The 13264-nt window shown below is 50.7% G+C and overlaps 1 long non-coding RNA gene across 2 annotated transcripts in view; it reads left to right on the top strand.

Moving 5' to 3' along the window:
• LOC148110624 (uncharacterized) overlaps nt 1–13264 on the top strand; it is a 36260-nt gene that overhangs the window by 9141 nt on the left and 13855 nt on the right. The gene's annotated exons all lie outside the window — the stretch shown is intronic.

Below are 13264 nucleotides of genomic sequence, written 5' to 3'. Positions count from 1 at the left end.
AAATGGCTTCTGAGTCCTGAAGGCTGTGCTCTTGGCTGGCCCGTGTGAGGCCATGAGACAGAACAGACAGAACGCCAGAGCCACACCCCGAGGGGACTGAAGGGGGTTCCCATCTCCTGTGCCTTCCTCTTTTCTTCCCTCAGCACCCCTCCTACATGGTGAGTCATCCAAAACTCCATACACCCAGCCAGCTGTTTGGAACAGAAGAAACAACACAGCCAGAGGCGTCTTGGGCCCAAACTCACACCCTGTCTCCTCCTCCCTCTCTCCTCTCCCCTCTCCCCTCTCCCTCTGTCTGTCTCCATTTTATTGCTCCTTTTCCAAGTTCCTCTCCCTGCCCTCCCCCTTTCCATTCTTATCCCTTTCAAGGCTTAATTAGGTTATCTGGAGACATTGGGTCTCGGCCAGCCAATGTCTGATCTATGAAAAAATTAGTATTTCCCAAACTTACAGTTATATCAAAGCCCTTAAGCCCTGTTTCTTCCTTAAGCACAATCAGTTTTCTCATAATTCTTACATAGAGTACTAACTTCTCACGAACAGGGGCCATATTGTACCCTCCACGACCCCCAGTGCAATGCCCTCCGCACAGAAATACTCAAAAACACTATTTGAAGAAAGCAGTGGGACTTTCAAGAATAATCATACACTCCGAGAAGCTCAGGTCTGCAGTTAGCGCTAAGGAAACTCTGTAAGCCCCTCAGGGACCCAGACCTGGAGTTGCAGGGAGCTACCAGCGTGGGGTTTCCTCACGCCCGGTGACACAGCTTGAACCACGGGGCTTGGCCATCGATACCACTGGATTGTTTACTTAAAGAACAAGCAACAAATATGACTTTTGACAGTAAAATAGAAGGCAGAGAATCATTTTGTTTTCGTAGACATAAATGCCTGGATAAAATGCATCCCCTTATTAATGGAAAACAATTTTGTCACGTTTATCTGCTTAAAAAAAATTATCTTCCCCTCTTTTGGCTTCTGAGTTACAAATTCCCTCATAGGTGCTTATTCTAGTAAGATGGGGGCAGCGGCCTCTGAACCTGGTCCAATCTGATTTCCGTCCCTCACTCCGCCAGGGGTGGTAGAGGGGTTACTGAGGACATTGAATGAATGACTTTTGATCTCCCATCTCTGACCTCACCTCCACTTAGTAGAAATAAGAAACAAGGACTGGGCACAAGTGTGAAACCTCTACTTGGTCATTCATCTATTTATTCAACAATTACTTGTGCCAGATGTTCTGCCAGGTCCAGGTGCTACAGAGATGAGAAAGTCACAGTCCCTGCCTGCAAGAAGCTCACAGTCTACTGGGGAGTAGAAGTGCTACCCAATCGTTCCTGTATACCACGCTACTAGAAATAGGTATGAAACACTATGGGAGTACCGAAGAGGGGTGTTTCTCTTCGCATGAACAGAAGGAAGGTTAGGGACCTCAGAACAAGGCCCTGAAGACAAGCACAGTTTTACTAGATGGTGTGGAGTGGTAAGGACCGCCTAGTACTATGGTATCCAATATGGTAGCCACTAGCCACATGTGGCTGTTTGGATGTATATTACTTAAAATTAAACAAAATAAAAAAACTTAGTTTCTCAGTTGTGGCCACATTTCAAGTGCTCAAAAGCCACAGCTGGCGAGTGGCTATCACATTGGACTGGGAAGATACAGAACATTTCCATCACTGTAGAAAGTTCTATTGGACAGAGCTGTTCTAGACAGAGAGGAAAGCAGGCTGATTTCCCAGACACCATTAGCTTTGGTCTGTAAATGCTTCCCTGAGGCTGCTTTCTGTGCCATGAGCCTCAGAGCCTTCAGAGCTGTCCTGTGGTTAGAGAGTGGTCCACGGGGGCAAGGCCTGGAAAGTGATGACAGCACGAGGCTTGTGGGTAAGCCCTCCTCATGGGCCATCGACTCTGGGGACTGGGCCGTAGATGTCAATACTGGTTCTGAGCCTGGTCAGTCATCAGCGAGGATACGGTAGCTAGCCTCTGTATCTCCATTGGACGTCCAGTGGACAGCCAAACCTGAACCCCTCATCCCCACACCTGCCTGCTCCCCTGTGGTCCTGCCCCTCTCCGTCAATGGCGTTTCCATTCTTCCAGGTGTTCAGGCCCAGACCCTGCGAGTTGCCTTACCTCGTCTTCTTCTCATTGCCCTATCCCTCCACCTTACGTCTCCACAAGTCCTGCTGGCTCTACCTTTCCAACATGGCTGCTGCTGACCACTTCTTACCACCTCCATTGCTGCCCCCGGTTTGAAACTCTGTTATCTCTCACCTAGATTTCTGCAGCAGCCTCCTAACTGGTCTCCCAGCTGTCTCCCTCGGCCCCTCCCATACCTTCTGTCCCCAGTAGAGCAGCCCCTGTAATGCTGCTAAAAGTTAGGTCATTTCAGTCCTCTGCTTAAGAGTCTCCAGATGCCCCATTTTACTCCGAGTAAAAGTTAGAATCCTTACAATGTCCTATCAAACCCTTTGTGACCATAGGACCTGGCCCCATTCCCTCTGTGACTTCATCTCCTACAATTCTCCCCCTCGAGTCCTCTGCTCCAGCTACGCTGGCCTCCTCCCTGTTCCCGAGGGCCTTTGCTCTGGCTGTCCCCTCTGCATGGAAAGCCTTTTCTCCAGATATCCACATGCCAACTCCCCTATTCCTTTGGATCTTTGCTTAAATGTCAACTTCTCAACAAAGCCTATGACAATCTTATTTAAAATAGTAACCTGCACGCCTCCCTGTCTTTCCCCAGCATGCTCCATCCACGTTACCCTATGATACTGTTTTCTCAAGAGCACATGGCACCTAGCCTGCCTCTTCATTTACTGATTGATGATGCTCATTTTTGCTTGTCTGTCTCCCCTCAGGTGAAGGCAGGGGACGTCGTCAGTTGCATTCCACGAGGTACCCTATGTGCCTAGAACGCACACTGGTTCGTGGGAAGTATTCCTCTGTTGTTCTCATCCTTAGCGGCTCTCTGCCGCTGGGGGGAAGGTCTCCTGCACATAGGAGCCAATCGGCAGCCTGGGTTGGCAGCCCTAGCTTCTCCTTAGGATTGCCAAGTTAGGCTCCAGGAGGGGACTGACTTACGGAAATTCTCCAGCTAAAGTTGGAGGCTCAACCCTCAGGTGAGCTGACTCCAAAGGAGCCTTCTGCTTTTCTGAGGGTCCCAGGTTGAGAGAGGGCTGGAGGGCGTGATTGGAGCTGTAAGGAAGGGTTCTAGGGCAGGGTGGTGGGGTAGCGACCCCCGATTGTATGGTGGAAAGTTTAGCCCACTCGCGGGATGCGTCCAAGGCAGCTGTCTCTTTTCAAAACTGTTCCATCATGCCCTCCAGTTGTAAGAGCCTCACGTGAGCATCTCCGATGATTCAGAAGCTGAATGGGATGGGGGAGGATTTCAGGCGTCAGAGCGGAGCTTATCAATGGGTGGATGTGGACTCTTGAGCACAGAGTGAGGGGAGGGTGCTGCGGGCAGGGATTTGGGAGCTCTGGCCCCCCCAACCCCCACCTCTAAGCCACAGATTTTTCATCTGTTCAAAGGGAACAGTAAAGCCTGCCTGTCTCCCTTTCGGCGTTCTGAGGATCAAGTGAAATAATGTATATGAAAATGTTCCAAAAAGAATAAAGAGCTTTGCCAGGATAAAAAATTGCTTTTATTCCAAATGATAAGTCAAGGGTGAGATCTCTAAGAAGTCATTTGTGTGGGCTGTTATTTCAAATCCTGTTTGTTTAAAAAAAAAATAGAAAACGAGTTCAAGCCTGCCTTACTCAAGGAAGAGCAGCAGTGTGCTAGACGGTTTCTCCAATCTGGAGTCTAGCCATTGCCCCCATGGTGGCTCATTCTTAGATGTGCATGCGCTGCTTGTCTGGGGACCCTCCAGCTGAGGGGACCCCCTCCTTGGCTTGGGATGGGGCTGTGGCCTCATGGAAAGGGGACCCACGATGCTTGGTCATGGGGATGGAAGCACCTGCTTCGAGCTTCACAAGCATCCCTCAGGGATGGAGGGGAGTAGGGTTAATAACTCGGTTTGTTCAGGACCTGAGTGGGGAGCAGTAAAGAAAGAGGAGGAACACTCGTATCTGTAGGACATCTGTGCTGCGCTGGGGCCGTCATTCCCATACACCTCACAACACACCTGCGTCTCTCTAAGGTATGATTATTCTTATTTTAAAAATGAGAAAACTGAGGCTCAGCAAGGTTAATAATCTGTCCTGGGCCACACAGCTTACTGGTAGCTGGCAGAACTGGCATTGCACTCAGGTCTGTCTGGAGGCAAAAGCCATACCCTCACCATGGTACTGTGCTCCTGGCTTCCACGGGTCAGGGGATAGGGCTCCAGTTTGGGCTCCTTCCCTCAGAAATGACAGGCAGTCATTTACACGTCTCTCACCCCTTTCCTCCGCTCCGGAAGGCAGGGCTCACTCTGTCCCTCATTGGCTGTTTGTGAGCGTCCCGTGAAATAATGTATGTGGAGCGATCTGAATATTGCAACATGTTGCATGCAAGTGAGGAATGACTATTATAATTTTGAAAGTGTTGCTTTTATCCTGTGACTGCCTTGCTCAAGAACCTTCCATGAGTCACTCTTCCCTGACCTGATGGAGTCTGGCCTCCCAAGTTCCATGCCTGTGCTCTCACGGACTGTCCTCCACCTAGCCTTCCTCTGTATTCTGGTAAATGGCACGTCTGTTACCACCTCTCTGCCAACATGGCGCTCTCCCCACCTCTCAAACCTGACACACGTATGGTCTCCCTCCTCCCGGAAGCCCTCCCTCACAGCCTTACTGGTCTGTGCCATGGGGCTTCCCGTGTGCTGCCTGGTGGCTGGGTGCAAGCTCTCTAGTTGTTCCACACACTTGAGTACGTCTCTGCAGGGAGGGTTCCGAGTCCTGCAGGTTGAGGTCATGGTTCTGTGCTCTTTCAATGTCCTCACCGTGCCTCACCCAGTACGCAGGACTCGTAAGTGAAACACTCAGCAATGGCAACCGATGGACTGATTCAGAGCCTTGCACCCATGTTTCCACTTTCTCATGCTGTGGCGGGTCATGGAGAGTTCTGGCAGCTTTTCCAGGCAGGCTCCTGCACCCCTCGGTCTCTTCCGGAAGAGGCAGCTTCCTGCCTGAGCTCACACGGCGCCTGGCTTGAGCCTGCCCCCTCCTGTCTGCCTGGCCAGACCACTCTGTCCGGGTGGAGCCAGCTCACAGCAGAGCTCCCTGTGTAAGAACTCTGACCCGAGCCCTCTCCCTACTCTGCGCTCCTTGCACGTGCCATGCCTGGCCTGGGGCGATGCCCTGGCTTGTCTTCCAAGAACCTCGAGAAAAGAGAGCACATGGTAGGTGCTCCGCACTCACACTGCACCAGGACTGGACCTCGATCGCGACGAGGCTCAGGGAAAATCTGCAGACCCAGACTCCAAAGCTGACCAGGGGCTTCGTATGATTGGGAATGAAGGTATGTGTACCCCAAGGGAGGGGACAGAACAGAGAAAGTGTGGCTTTGGTGTCCGTCACATTGGTTTGCGCCCTGCTACTGGGCATGTGACTCTGTCTCTCAGGGCCTCAGCGTCCTGGTGTAGAAATTGTGGATGACAGCGACACAGCCATCACAGTGTTGTTGCAAGCGTGGCTTTACACTGCATCTCGGATTCTGCGTGCAAGCCCCGTGTTCAGGGCTCAGCTTAGGTGTCACCTTCTAAGAGAGACATCCCCCCACCCTAAGGAAGTCCCTGGCGTTGTCATGAATGTAGCGCCCTGTTAATCCTTCCCAACGCTTCTTACAATCGGTAGTTATTATATTCGTGTCCATGCGTGTTGTTTCCCTGCTAGAATGTAAGCCCTGTGACGGCAGGGAACACGTCAGTCTTACGGTTGTATCTCTGACTTCTTTTTTTTTTTTTTTAAAGATTTTATTTATTCATTCGACAGAGAGAGAGACAGCCAGTGAGAGAGGGAACACAAGCAGGGGGAGTGGGAGAGGAAGCAGCAGGCTCATAGCAGAGGAGCCTGATGTGGGGCTCGATCCCATAACGCCGGGATCACGCCCTGAGCCGAAGGCAGACGCTTAACCGCTGTGCCACCAGGCGCCCGTATCTCTGACTTCTAGAATAATGCCTGGCACTCAGTAGGTGCTCAGTATATTTTGGTTCCCTTTCCTTCCCTTCCGCAGTAAATGGCGTGTGGTCAGTCTCAGTATCAGGAAGACCAGGTTTACCAGCAGCTTCTAGACCGGCTCCTGCAAGGACAGCAAAGGTCCAAGCATGCGCACATCGAAGAGACTCCAGGAGGAGACGGACCAGTGGAGGACAGGGAGGGACAGGTGCTGGGGACCTCTTAATCTGAAGCAGCAGAGTGGATGCCCCATGTCTATCTAATGAACTGGTTGGGGGGTGTCCTCGGCCTCAGCAGCCAGACCCCCAGAATCCTCCAGGCCACGGGAATCATGTAGGCCTCTCCCACCTGACCACCTGGAGAGCTGCAGGGCCAAGGGCATTTCTGGGGACGGCACCCACCCTACCTCCCAGTGCTTGACGAGCACCGGACATTTCCCGCATGTGGCGGTACACTGCCCCAGGGCCGCTGAGGACACTATGGAAGCTGTGACCTTTCTCACCTCACAAGTGCGCCGGGAAGGTGGCCATGAGTGTGTGTAGCGGGAGGGGGAGTGTTCGCTTAAACTTCTTTTGAGAGAAGAGAAATGAAAGAACACAAGGGACAGGGAAAAGCAGTGGGGAGGAGGGAGGGAAGGTGAAGAGGGTAGAGAGAGAAATGTTGGAACAAAGGACTTTTTTCTTTAATCTTAGAAAGGTTTGAATTGGCGGGAAGGAGCCAGTTGACAGGGAGAGTTTGAAAATGCAGGAACGCGGGCTGAGGAAGGGCTAATCACTGGACAGAGTCTAGGGTGCCCATCTCCCCAGTTTGCCCCGGACTAAGGGGCTTCCCAGGAGGTGGGAAGAGGGACGCAGGGAATTCTCCATGGATGTCCAGTGGGACGCCCTGGCCCAGCCGAGCTGGCCAGGCATGGGCACCGGTGTGACTTTGGCGGAGAGGGAGGACAGGTGACAGGGTACACGGTTATATGCCTTCTGAGGCCTTCCGGGGATCGACCTCACCTCACCTCCACCCCCACAAAAGCACGTTCCCTGGGCAGCCACGTGACGCTGGAAGCCCACCTAATCTTACCAGGCCTCATATTCCTCAGACGTAAAAGAAGAGAGGGTTGGATGACGTCTGAGGTACTTTCCAGCCGCTGTGGAGCTGTGGCGAGTCAACAGTCTGAGGTTGCTCGTGATGGGTTTAGTGGCCCTGGCGGATTGCAGAAGACAGCATCAGAGGTCTCCAGGGGGACCATCGTCACGCAGCGATGCTTCTGGCTCCCCTGGAAGCCTCTCGCCAATCCCGCTTCAGAGGCATGGCTTTGGGACCGTGGGGAGGCATGCGAGTGGGTGCGTACAGGCTTGTCCACCCTCGGGAAACCCTGCTGCCTGAGTTGGGTCTGGGGGAGCGGGGCACTGCACGGTGACATCAGTCTGCGAGGGGAGACATGATTTCAGCAACACATGTGGGATGTGTAGAAGTGACAACAGCAGGAAATTGGCGGGGTGGGGAGGGGTTGCTGGTGAGCTGATCGGGTTTCTCAAATATTTCTTTACACGAACCGGTTTGGGCTGAGCCAGCACCTGGGGCTCTCTGGTTTTGCAGGGAGGAGGTCCCAGGAGAGATGCTACTGGCCGCCCTTCAGTTTGGTCCGGGGGGCCGGGTGCTAGTGATGAACATACATATAAAAAACAGGACGATTTTCCAAGCCGGTGGAGCAGGTCATGCCGATTATATTTGAAAAGAAGCAAAGCAAACAACAAAAATATACTACGTCCGGGTCCGTAATAGTGTTCATGTGTGTTGTATGTTGGGGGGAGGGGGCTGAAATCCCAAATCAATAAGGTCATCGAGTTATCTCCGTCGAGTGTTTAAGGCTATTACTTTAAGTGAACACAGGGCAGTTGGCTGTGTTTGCTGTAATCAGCTTTGGGCTCATTGGGCATATTGATCTCTTCCAGCGCTAGCTGGTGTTCTGGAAACATCAGCGAGGTCTCACCCCCACCCCTCCTCCTCCTTCCTCCTCTTCTTCCCGAGGCTTCTGAAAAGCAAAAACACAATTCTCTCTGCTGGCTGGGCTGCAAGTTTTCCACTTCACATCATCATCATTCGTTCTAAAAGCAAAATGCAATTTTCTGCGACTCTTTACACTTCTCTGTGTGTGTGTGTGTGTGTGTGTGTGTGTGCGCACACACACAGCCTCTGTGCTCAACAATGTGCTTTTTAATATAGGGAAGGAGCAAAGACAACAGGTCCACTATAGTCCTGCAATATCCCAGGGCAGGGAAGCCATTCCCAGTCCAGGAAGAAACATTGTGCCCATTGAGGCTGCTCTCGAGCTCTGGGCGGCTCACAATCCCAACCTTTGTGACCACCAAAGAATCATGGCCTGTACCCGTCCCCTCGGACTCCACCCTGCTGGCCCCCAAAGGTCACTGACAGTGATGTCATGGAAAAGCATGTGGTCACAGAGCCTGTCCTCAGAAGAAGCACTGGAAACCGTCGGTGGATCCCTGCACGCTGGCGGAGTTCCCTGCTCCCTGCCATCTAAACCCCAGCCCCGAGCCCTGGAGAATCTCTTAGGTTCCCCCAGCTTCCAGGTAGCACAGCAGGGGAAGGACTCCACCCCGGCCTGAGTGCTTTGAGTGAGACTGTGAGCCAAGAAGGTGTGGCAGCCTGCCATGTCCACCCTCCATGGCACCCATCGCAGTCAGTGAGGACTGAGCCAGGGGGACCCGGACCCCTCCCCTTAGACCTCCTGCTGCTTATCTGCTTTAACCCCATTCTTGCTGCGTTTGGTTCCATGCCTTGCGTTCATTTGCCTTTTTGATCTCTCTGTCTCCCCCTTTACCCTCTGCAGACCTGACAGACACAGATGTACCTGTATACACACGCACACACACGCACACACACCCCACTGTCCCCGTTAATCCGCTCTGAGAGAGTCAGCCTCATCCGACTCAGGCCAGAGAACCCAGGGAAGCCCCGCTGGAGAGGGAGAAGGGCCGTTAGCTGGAGCCTGCACGCACCTGTCCACACGTGGGGACACAGAGCTCCTGGATGCTGTGGGGCAATAGGGAGAGAATCACATAGAAAACAGCAACGTTTACAGTAAAACTGCGTTGACTGAGCACTTGTCCACGTGTCCGAAGTGTTCCACATTCATCATTTCCCATGCTCTCTTGGAAGGAAGTGTCTCTGTTGCATTTTAGCGCTAAACAAGGTGAGTCTCCACGGCGAGGGCAAACAGGTGGTAGACTTGAAACCAGCTCTGACTCCAATCTGAGACCCTCTCTACTCCCCTGAGGCTTAGAAATGACAACAGGTGGCTAGGATTATTTGCACTCTAGAAGGGAAGACGTGTGCTGATACATGTGTATGCATGGGGGCTGGGGTGGTCGGTTTAAGGAATTTGGAGCCCTGGTAAGGGGGTAAGATGATGCCATGCTGTACTTTCCTTAATGTCATCCTCCCTGATACTTGTCTCCTCTCTTCTTGGGTTCAGGGCCTTTCAACTTAACTCTGCCCAAGACCTCCCCCGTGACCCACCAACCCAGCAACCCACCGCCGCCTGGAAAGAGTCCCGGCTCCCATTCTGATAGCTCTTCTCTGCTCCCCTCCCCCCTCAGGCCACTCTGCCTCACTTGCTGTGCCTCAGACCTCCCTGTACTTCTGACCACCAGCCTCTGCGTTGGCTGTGCCCTTTGCCCGACACGTCTTCATCTCCTCACTCTTTTTGGTGACCTCCTACGATCTTCCGAGTCCCAACTCGTGCCATTGCACCTAATCCTCATCCCCACTGTCTTCCCCTAACACCGCACACCTGACCTTGTGCTCCAAGTATGATCGGAGCTGTATTCTAGAAAGATCACTGTATCGGTGGTGTAGACATTGGCCGGATGAGATGCTAAGGGCCGGGAGAACATGTGGAGTCCGTTGCGATCATTCTGGGGGAAGGGAACCAGGGCAGGGGATGGAAAGAAGGGTTCTTGGCTGGGGGTGGGTGCAGGTGCTGAGGCTGAGACTCCCAGACATGGGACTGAGTTTGACCCTCAGGGTCAGACTAAAGGAGGCTAACACCTGTCCAAGGTGGGTTTCGGGAAAGTTTTGCCTTTCGGCAGGGGACTTCCTGAGAAGACCTTTGGAAGACCCTTTCAACCCTTTAACTGATTCTGTTATAACTGTGGCATCCTCCAGGTTGCTCAGAAGGCAGGAGCTCTAAAAATAGAAAGCCTTATTATTACCGATTAAATTTCTTTCCACCTACGGAATTTTCTGAAAGTAATAAGAAGAGGAAGCCTGAGTCTGTGCTGAAGTGTTCAGGGAGCAGAGATGTATTGAGAGGTGATGAGAGAGAGAGAGGGCACAGAGAACATGAGGCCAGGCAGGTAAGAAGGGGTTAGGGGAAAAACCACTGATCAAACACACTGATGGGTAAAGGGACCTTCCAGAAGGTGTGGAGCCTCCAAGGGCGGTGCATGTGAATATTAAAACCATAGAGTTCCCACTGAGACGAATGCCTGAGCCGAGGGAGGACAGCGGCCTCCGGGTGAACCCCCTCCCCCCCGTCTCTGCCTCAGGGTGATGCGTGAATGCTCCCCATCACTGTGATAGGTACGCAGCTCACTCCCCCACTCTCCTGCCTCCTGATGCATTTCATGCTCATGAAGACCCACCTGCAAAGCCCACTACAGCCTTGCAGTTTCTGAGGACAGCATCCACGGCAGCTAAGGATCTGTAAAGCCATAGGAAGAGATGAATCTGGAGAAGAGAAGAAATGGAAAATACTCTATTTTTATGTATTTTATATATTTATATATTTAAAAAAAGTGATCCCCCAAAGTGAATCAGTGTCAGGTATTACAAACCTGGATTCACCCTATAGCTCTGCCTTAGAATAATTTAGAATGATTGGAAGGCCTCTTCCTTATGACATGAGTAAGTCCAAGTCACTTTCCATTGTCTCCTGTATGTTCTCCTCTCGCATATGGCTTAGATCCTTGGTTTGGGTGCCGTCCCCGGCGTTCCTGCTGGAGTGGTCTTATCGCTGTGGACTATATTGGGATTTTGCAGTCAGGCATGAAACCTCGCTCTTCTAAAAACGGCTTGGGCTCTTAAATGGAATTATTCCGAATTGCCATTTGTTCATAAGTTAAAGGTGATTGGATAACAGCATTTTCACATGGCTTGACATAGTAATTCCTCCAAGTTTCCTTTTCTGCAAAATGGAGATCAGAAAGGTGTTGTAGTTTAATGGGTAGAGAGTTTCAGTTTTGCAAGATGAAAAGAGTTCTTGGAGATTGGTTGCACGGCAATGTGAATGTACAATGTGAAAATTTAACTGAGTGGATTTTAAAGATCTTGGTTTTTTAGTGATGGATGAATCAGGCGTCACCCAATCCAGCAGCTAGGAAGGCGCTATGAAATGAAAGACTTTTGTAGTTGGAAGTGACCAGGAACAAGGAGTTACACTAGGTGATTAGAAGGTTACTTTCCCTTTAGGGGATGGCAGGGGTTTTGTAAGGCAGATCACCGATCCAATGCTGGTCAGGAGATTCCTGATTGGCTGGTTTACAATTCCATCTCTGGTAGAGCACAAACTGTATTGAGTTGACTGAGTTTGGTGACGTGGGGTTTAGCATAAGCAACTCCATTTTGAGCCTGTCATCTTGTTTTTAACAGTACTCAACACTACTGGACTCTGCACTTAAAAACAAATAGTTAATGTGCTAAGTTTTGTTATGTTTTACCACCATTAAAAAAACAGAGATAATAGGGATGTTTGGGGGGCTCAGTCAGTTAAGTGTCTGCCTTTGGCTCAGGTCATAATCCCAGGATCCTGGGATCAAGTCCTGCATGGGGCTCCTTGCTTGGTGGGGACCTGCTTCTCCTTCTGCCTGCCGCTTCCCCTGCGTGTGTGTGCGCGCTCTCTCTCTCTCTGACAAATACATAAATCTTAAAAAAAAAAAAAATAGACATAATAAAGTCTGTCTCACCTCATGGTGAAGATGGGCTAAGAAGTGTGTAACTTTGCACAGTTGCCGGCTCATGGTAAACACGCAGCTCAATAAATGTTAACTTATTTCTTTTTTAAAAGTAGGCTCCTGGCATTGAGCCCAACACGGCACTTGAACTCACAACCCTGAGATCAAGACCTGAGCTGAAACCAAGAGTTTGACATTTAACCCACTGAGCCACCCAGGGACCACCAGATAAACATTAACTTTTATCAGTAGCATTAGTCTTGATAGTTTCTTGTTCCCCAAATTGGCATTCTATTTCCCAAGGCTAAAATCAAGTTACTTCTCTAGGGCAGGGAAAAGCTATAGGGAATCATCACCTAGAGGAATCTCCAAAACATTCATCATCGACATTAGGTTCTCCCTGAGGCTAGAATCTGCATGGCTTTATAATAACAACAGCAAACGCTCATCTGAAAGCAAACGAGCTCACTTAAGCCCCGCAAAACCCCAGGGAATGGGTCTAATTATTTTCATCGCTTGTCTTAAGTCACATAGCTAGTAAGTGACAGTCCAGATAAGGCCATTTCTTCCAGAGCCTACTATGTTGACCGCTATGTCATGGCTTCCACCCAGCCCACCATTGCTTTAGAATCTCTAGCTTACGGCCACTTTCAGCAATGGGTCTCTCTTCAGCTGTGGCCAATGGAACTGCTTAGGCCTTATTCTCCTGTAATGCCAGCCATCAGCTCAGATTTGCAGGACATGTGTATTTCAGATGTAAGGAGGGCACAGCTGGGGCGTGCTCACGTCAGGAGAACTCTGGAATGGCTCTAGAGGTCACTGGTTACTCGTAAGACTGCTCGGTTCCAACATGTCTCCCCTCGGAGCTCTGCGGTGGACTCCCTTCACCCAGAAGTTCTGTTTATTAGCTTTGCATGTTCTTTACTCACTAATTAATTAAAGTTATGTTCTTTACTCACTAATTAATGAAAGTAATATAGGCACAGAATAAGAAATCCTCGAGCAATAAAGAACAACAAAAAATGAAAAGTAGAGATGTCCCTTCTCTTCCCTCCCCTGTGCCTAGCCTCTAGTTCTCCTGGAGGTGATTTCCAGACTTGAACCATCTAAATGCTTTTATGCCTTTCTCTTGGTTTTTCAATTTTAAATAGTGTTTATTGATTTCTCACCGTAAGAGAGGAAGGATATAACTCATT

Source organism: Ursus americanus, chromosome 2 (genome assembly GCF_024610735.1).
Source record: "Ursus americanus isolate L20-20 chromosome 2, mUrsAme1.1.p, whole genome shotgun sequence".
NCBI lineage: Eukaryota > Metazoa > Chordata > Mammalia > Carnivora > Ursidae > Ursus > Ursus americanus.
This window is presented reverse-complemented; position numbering and strand designations above follow the sequence as displayed.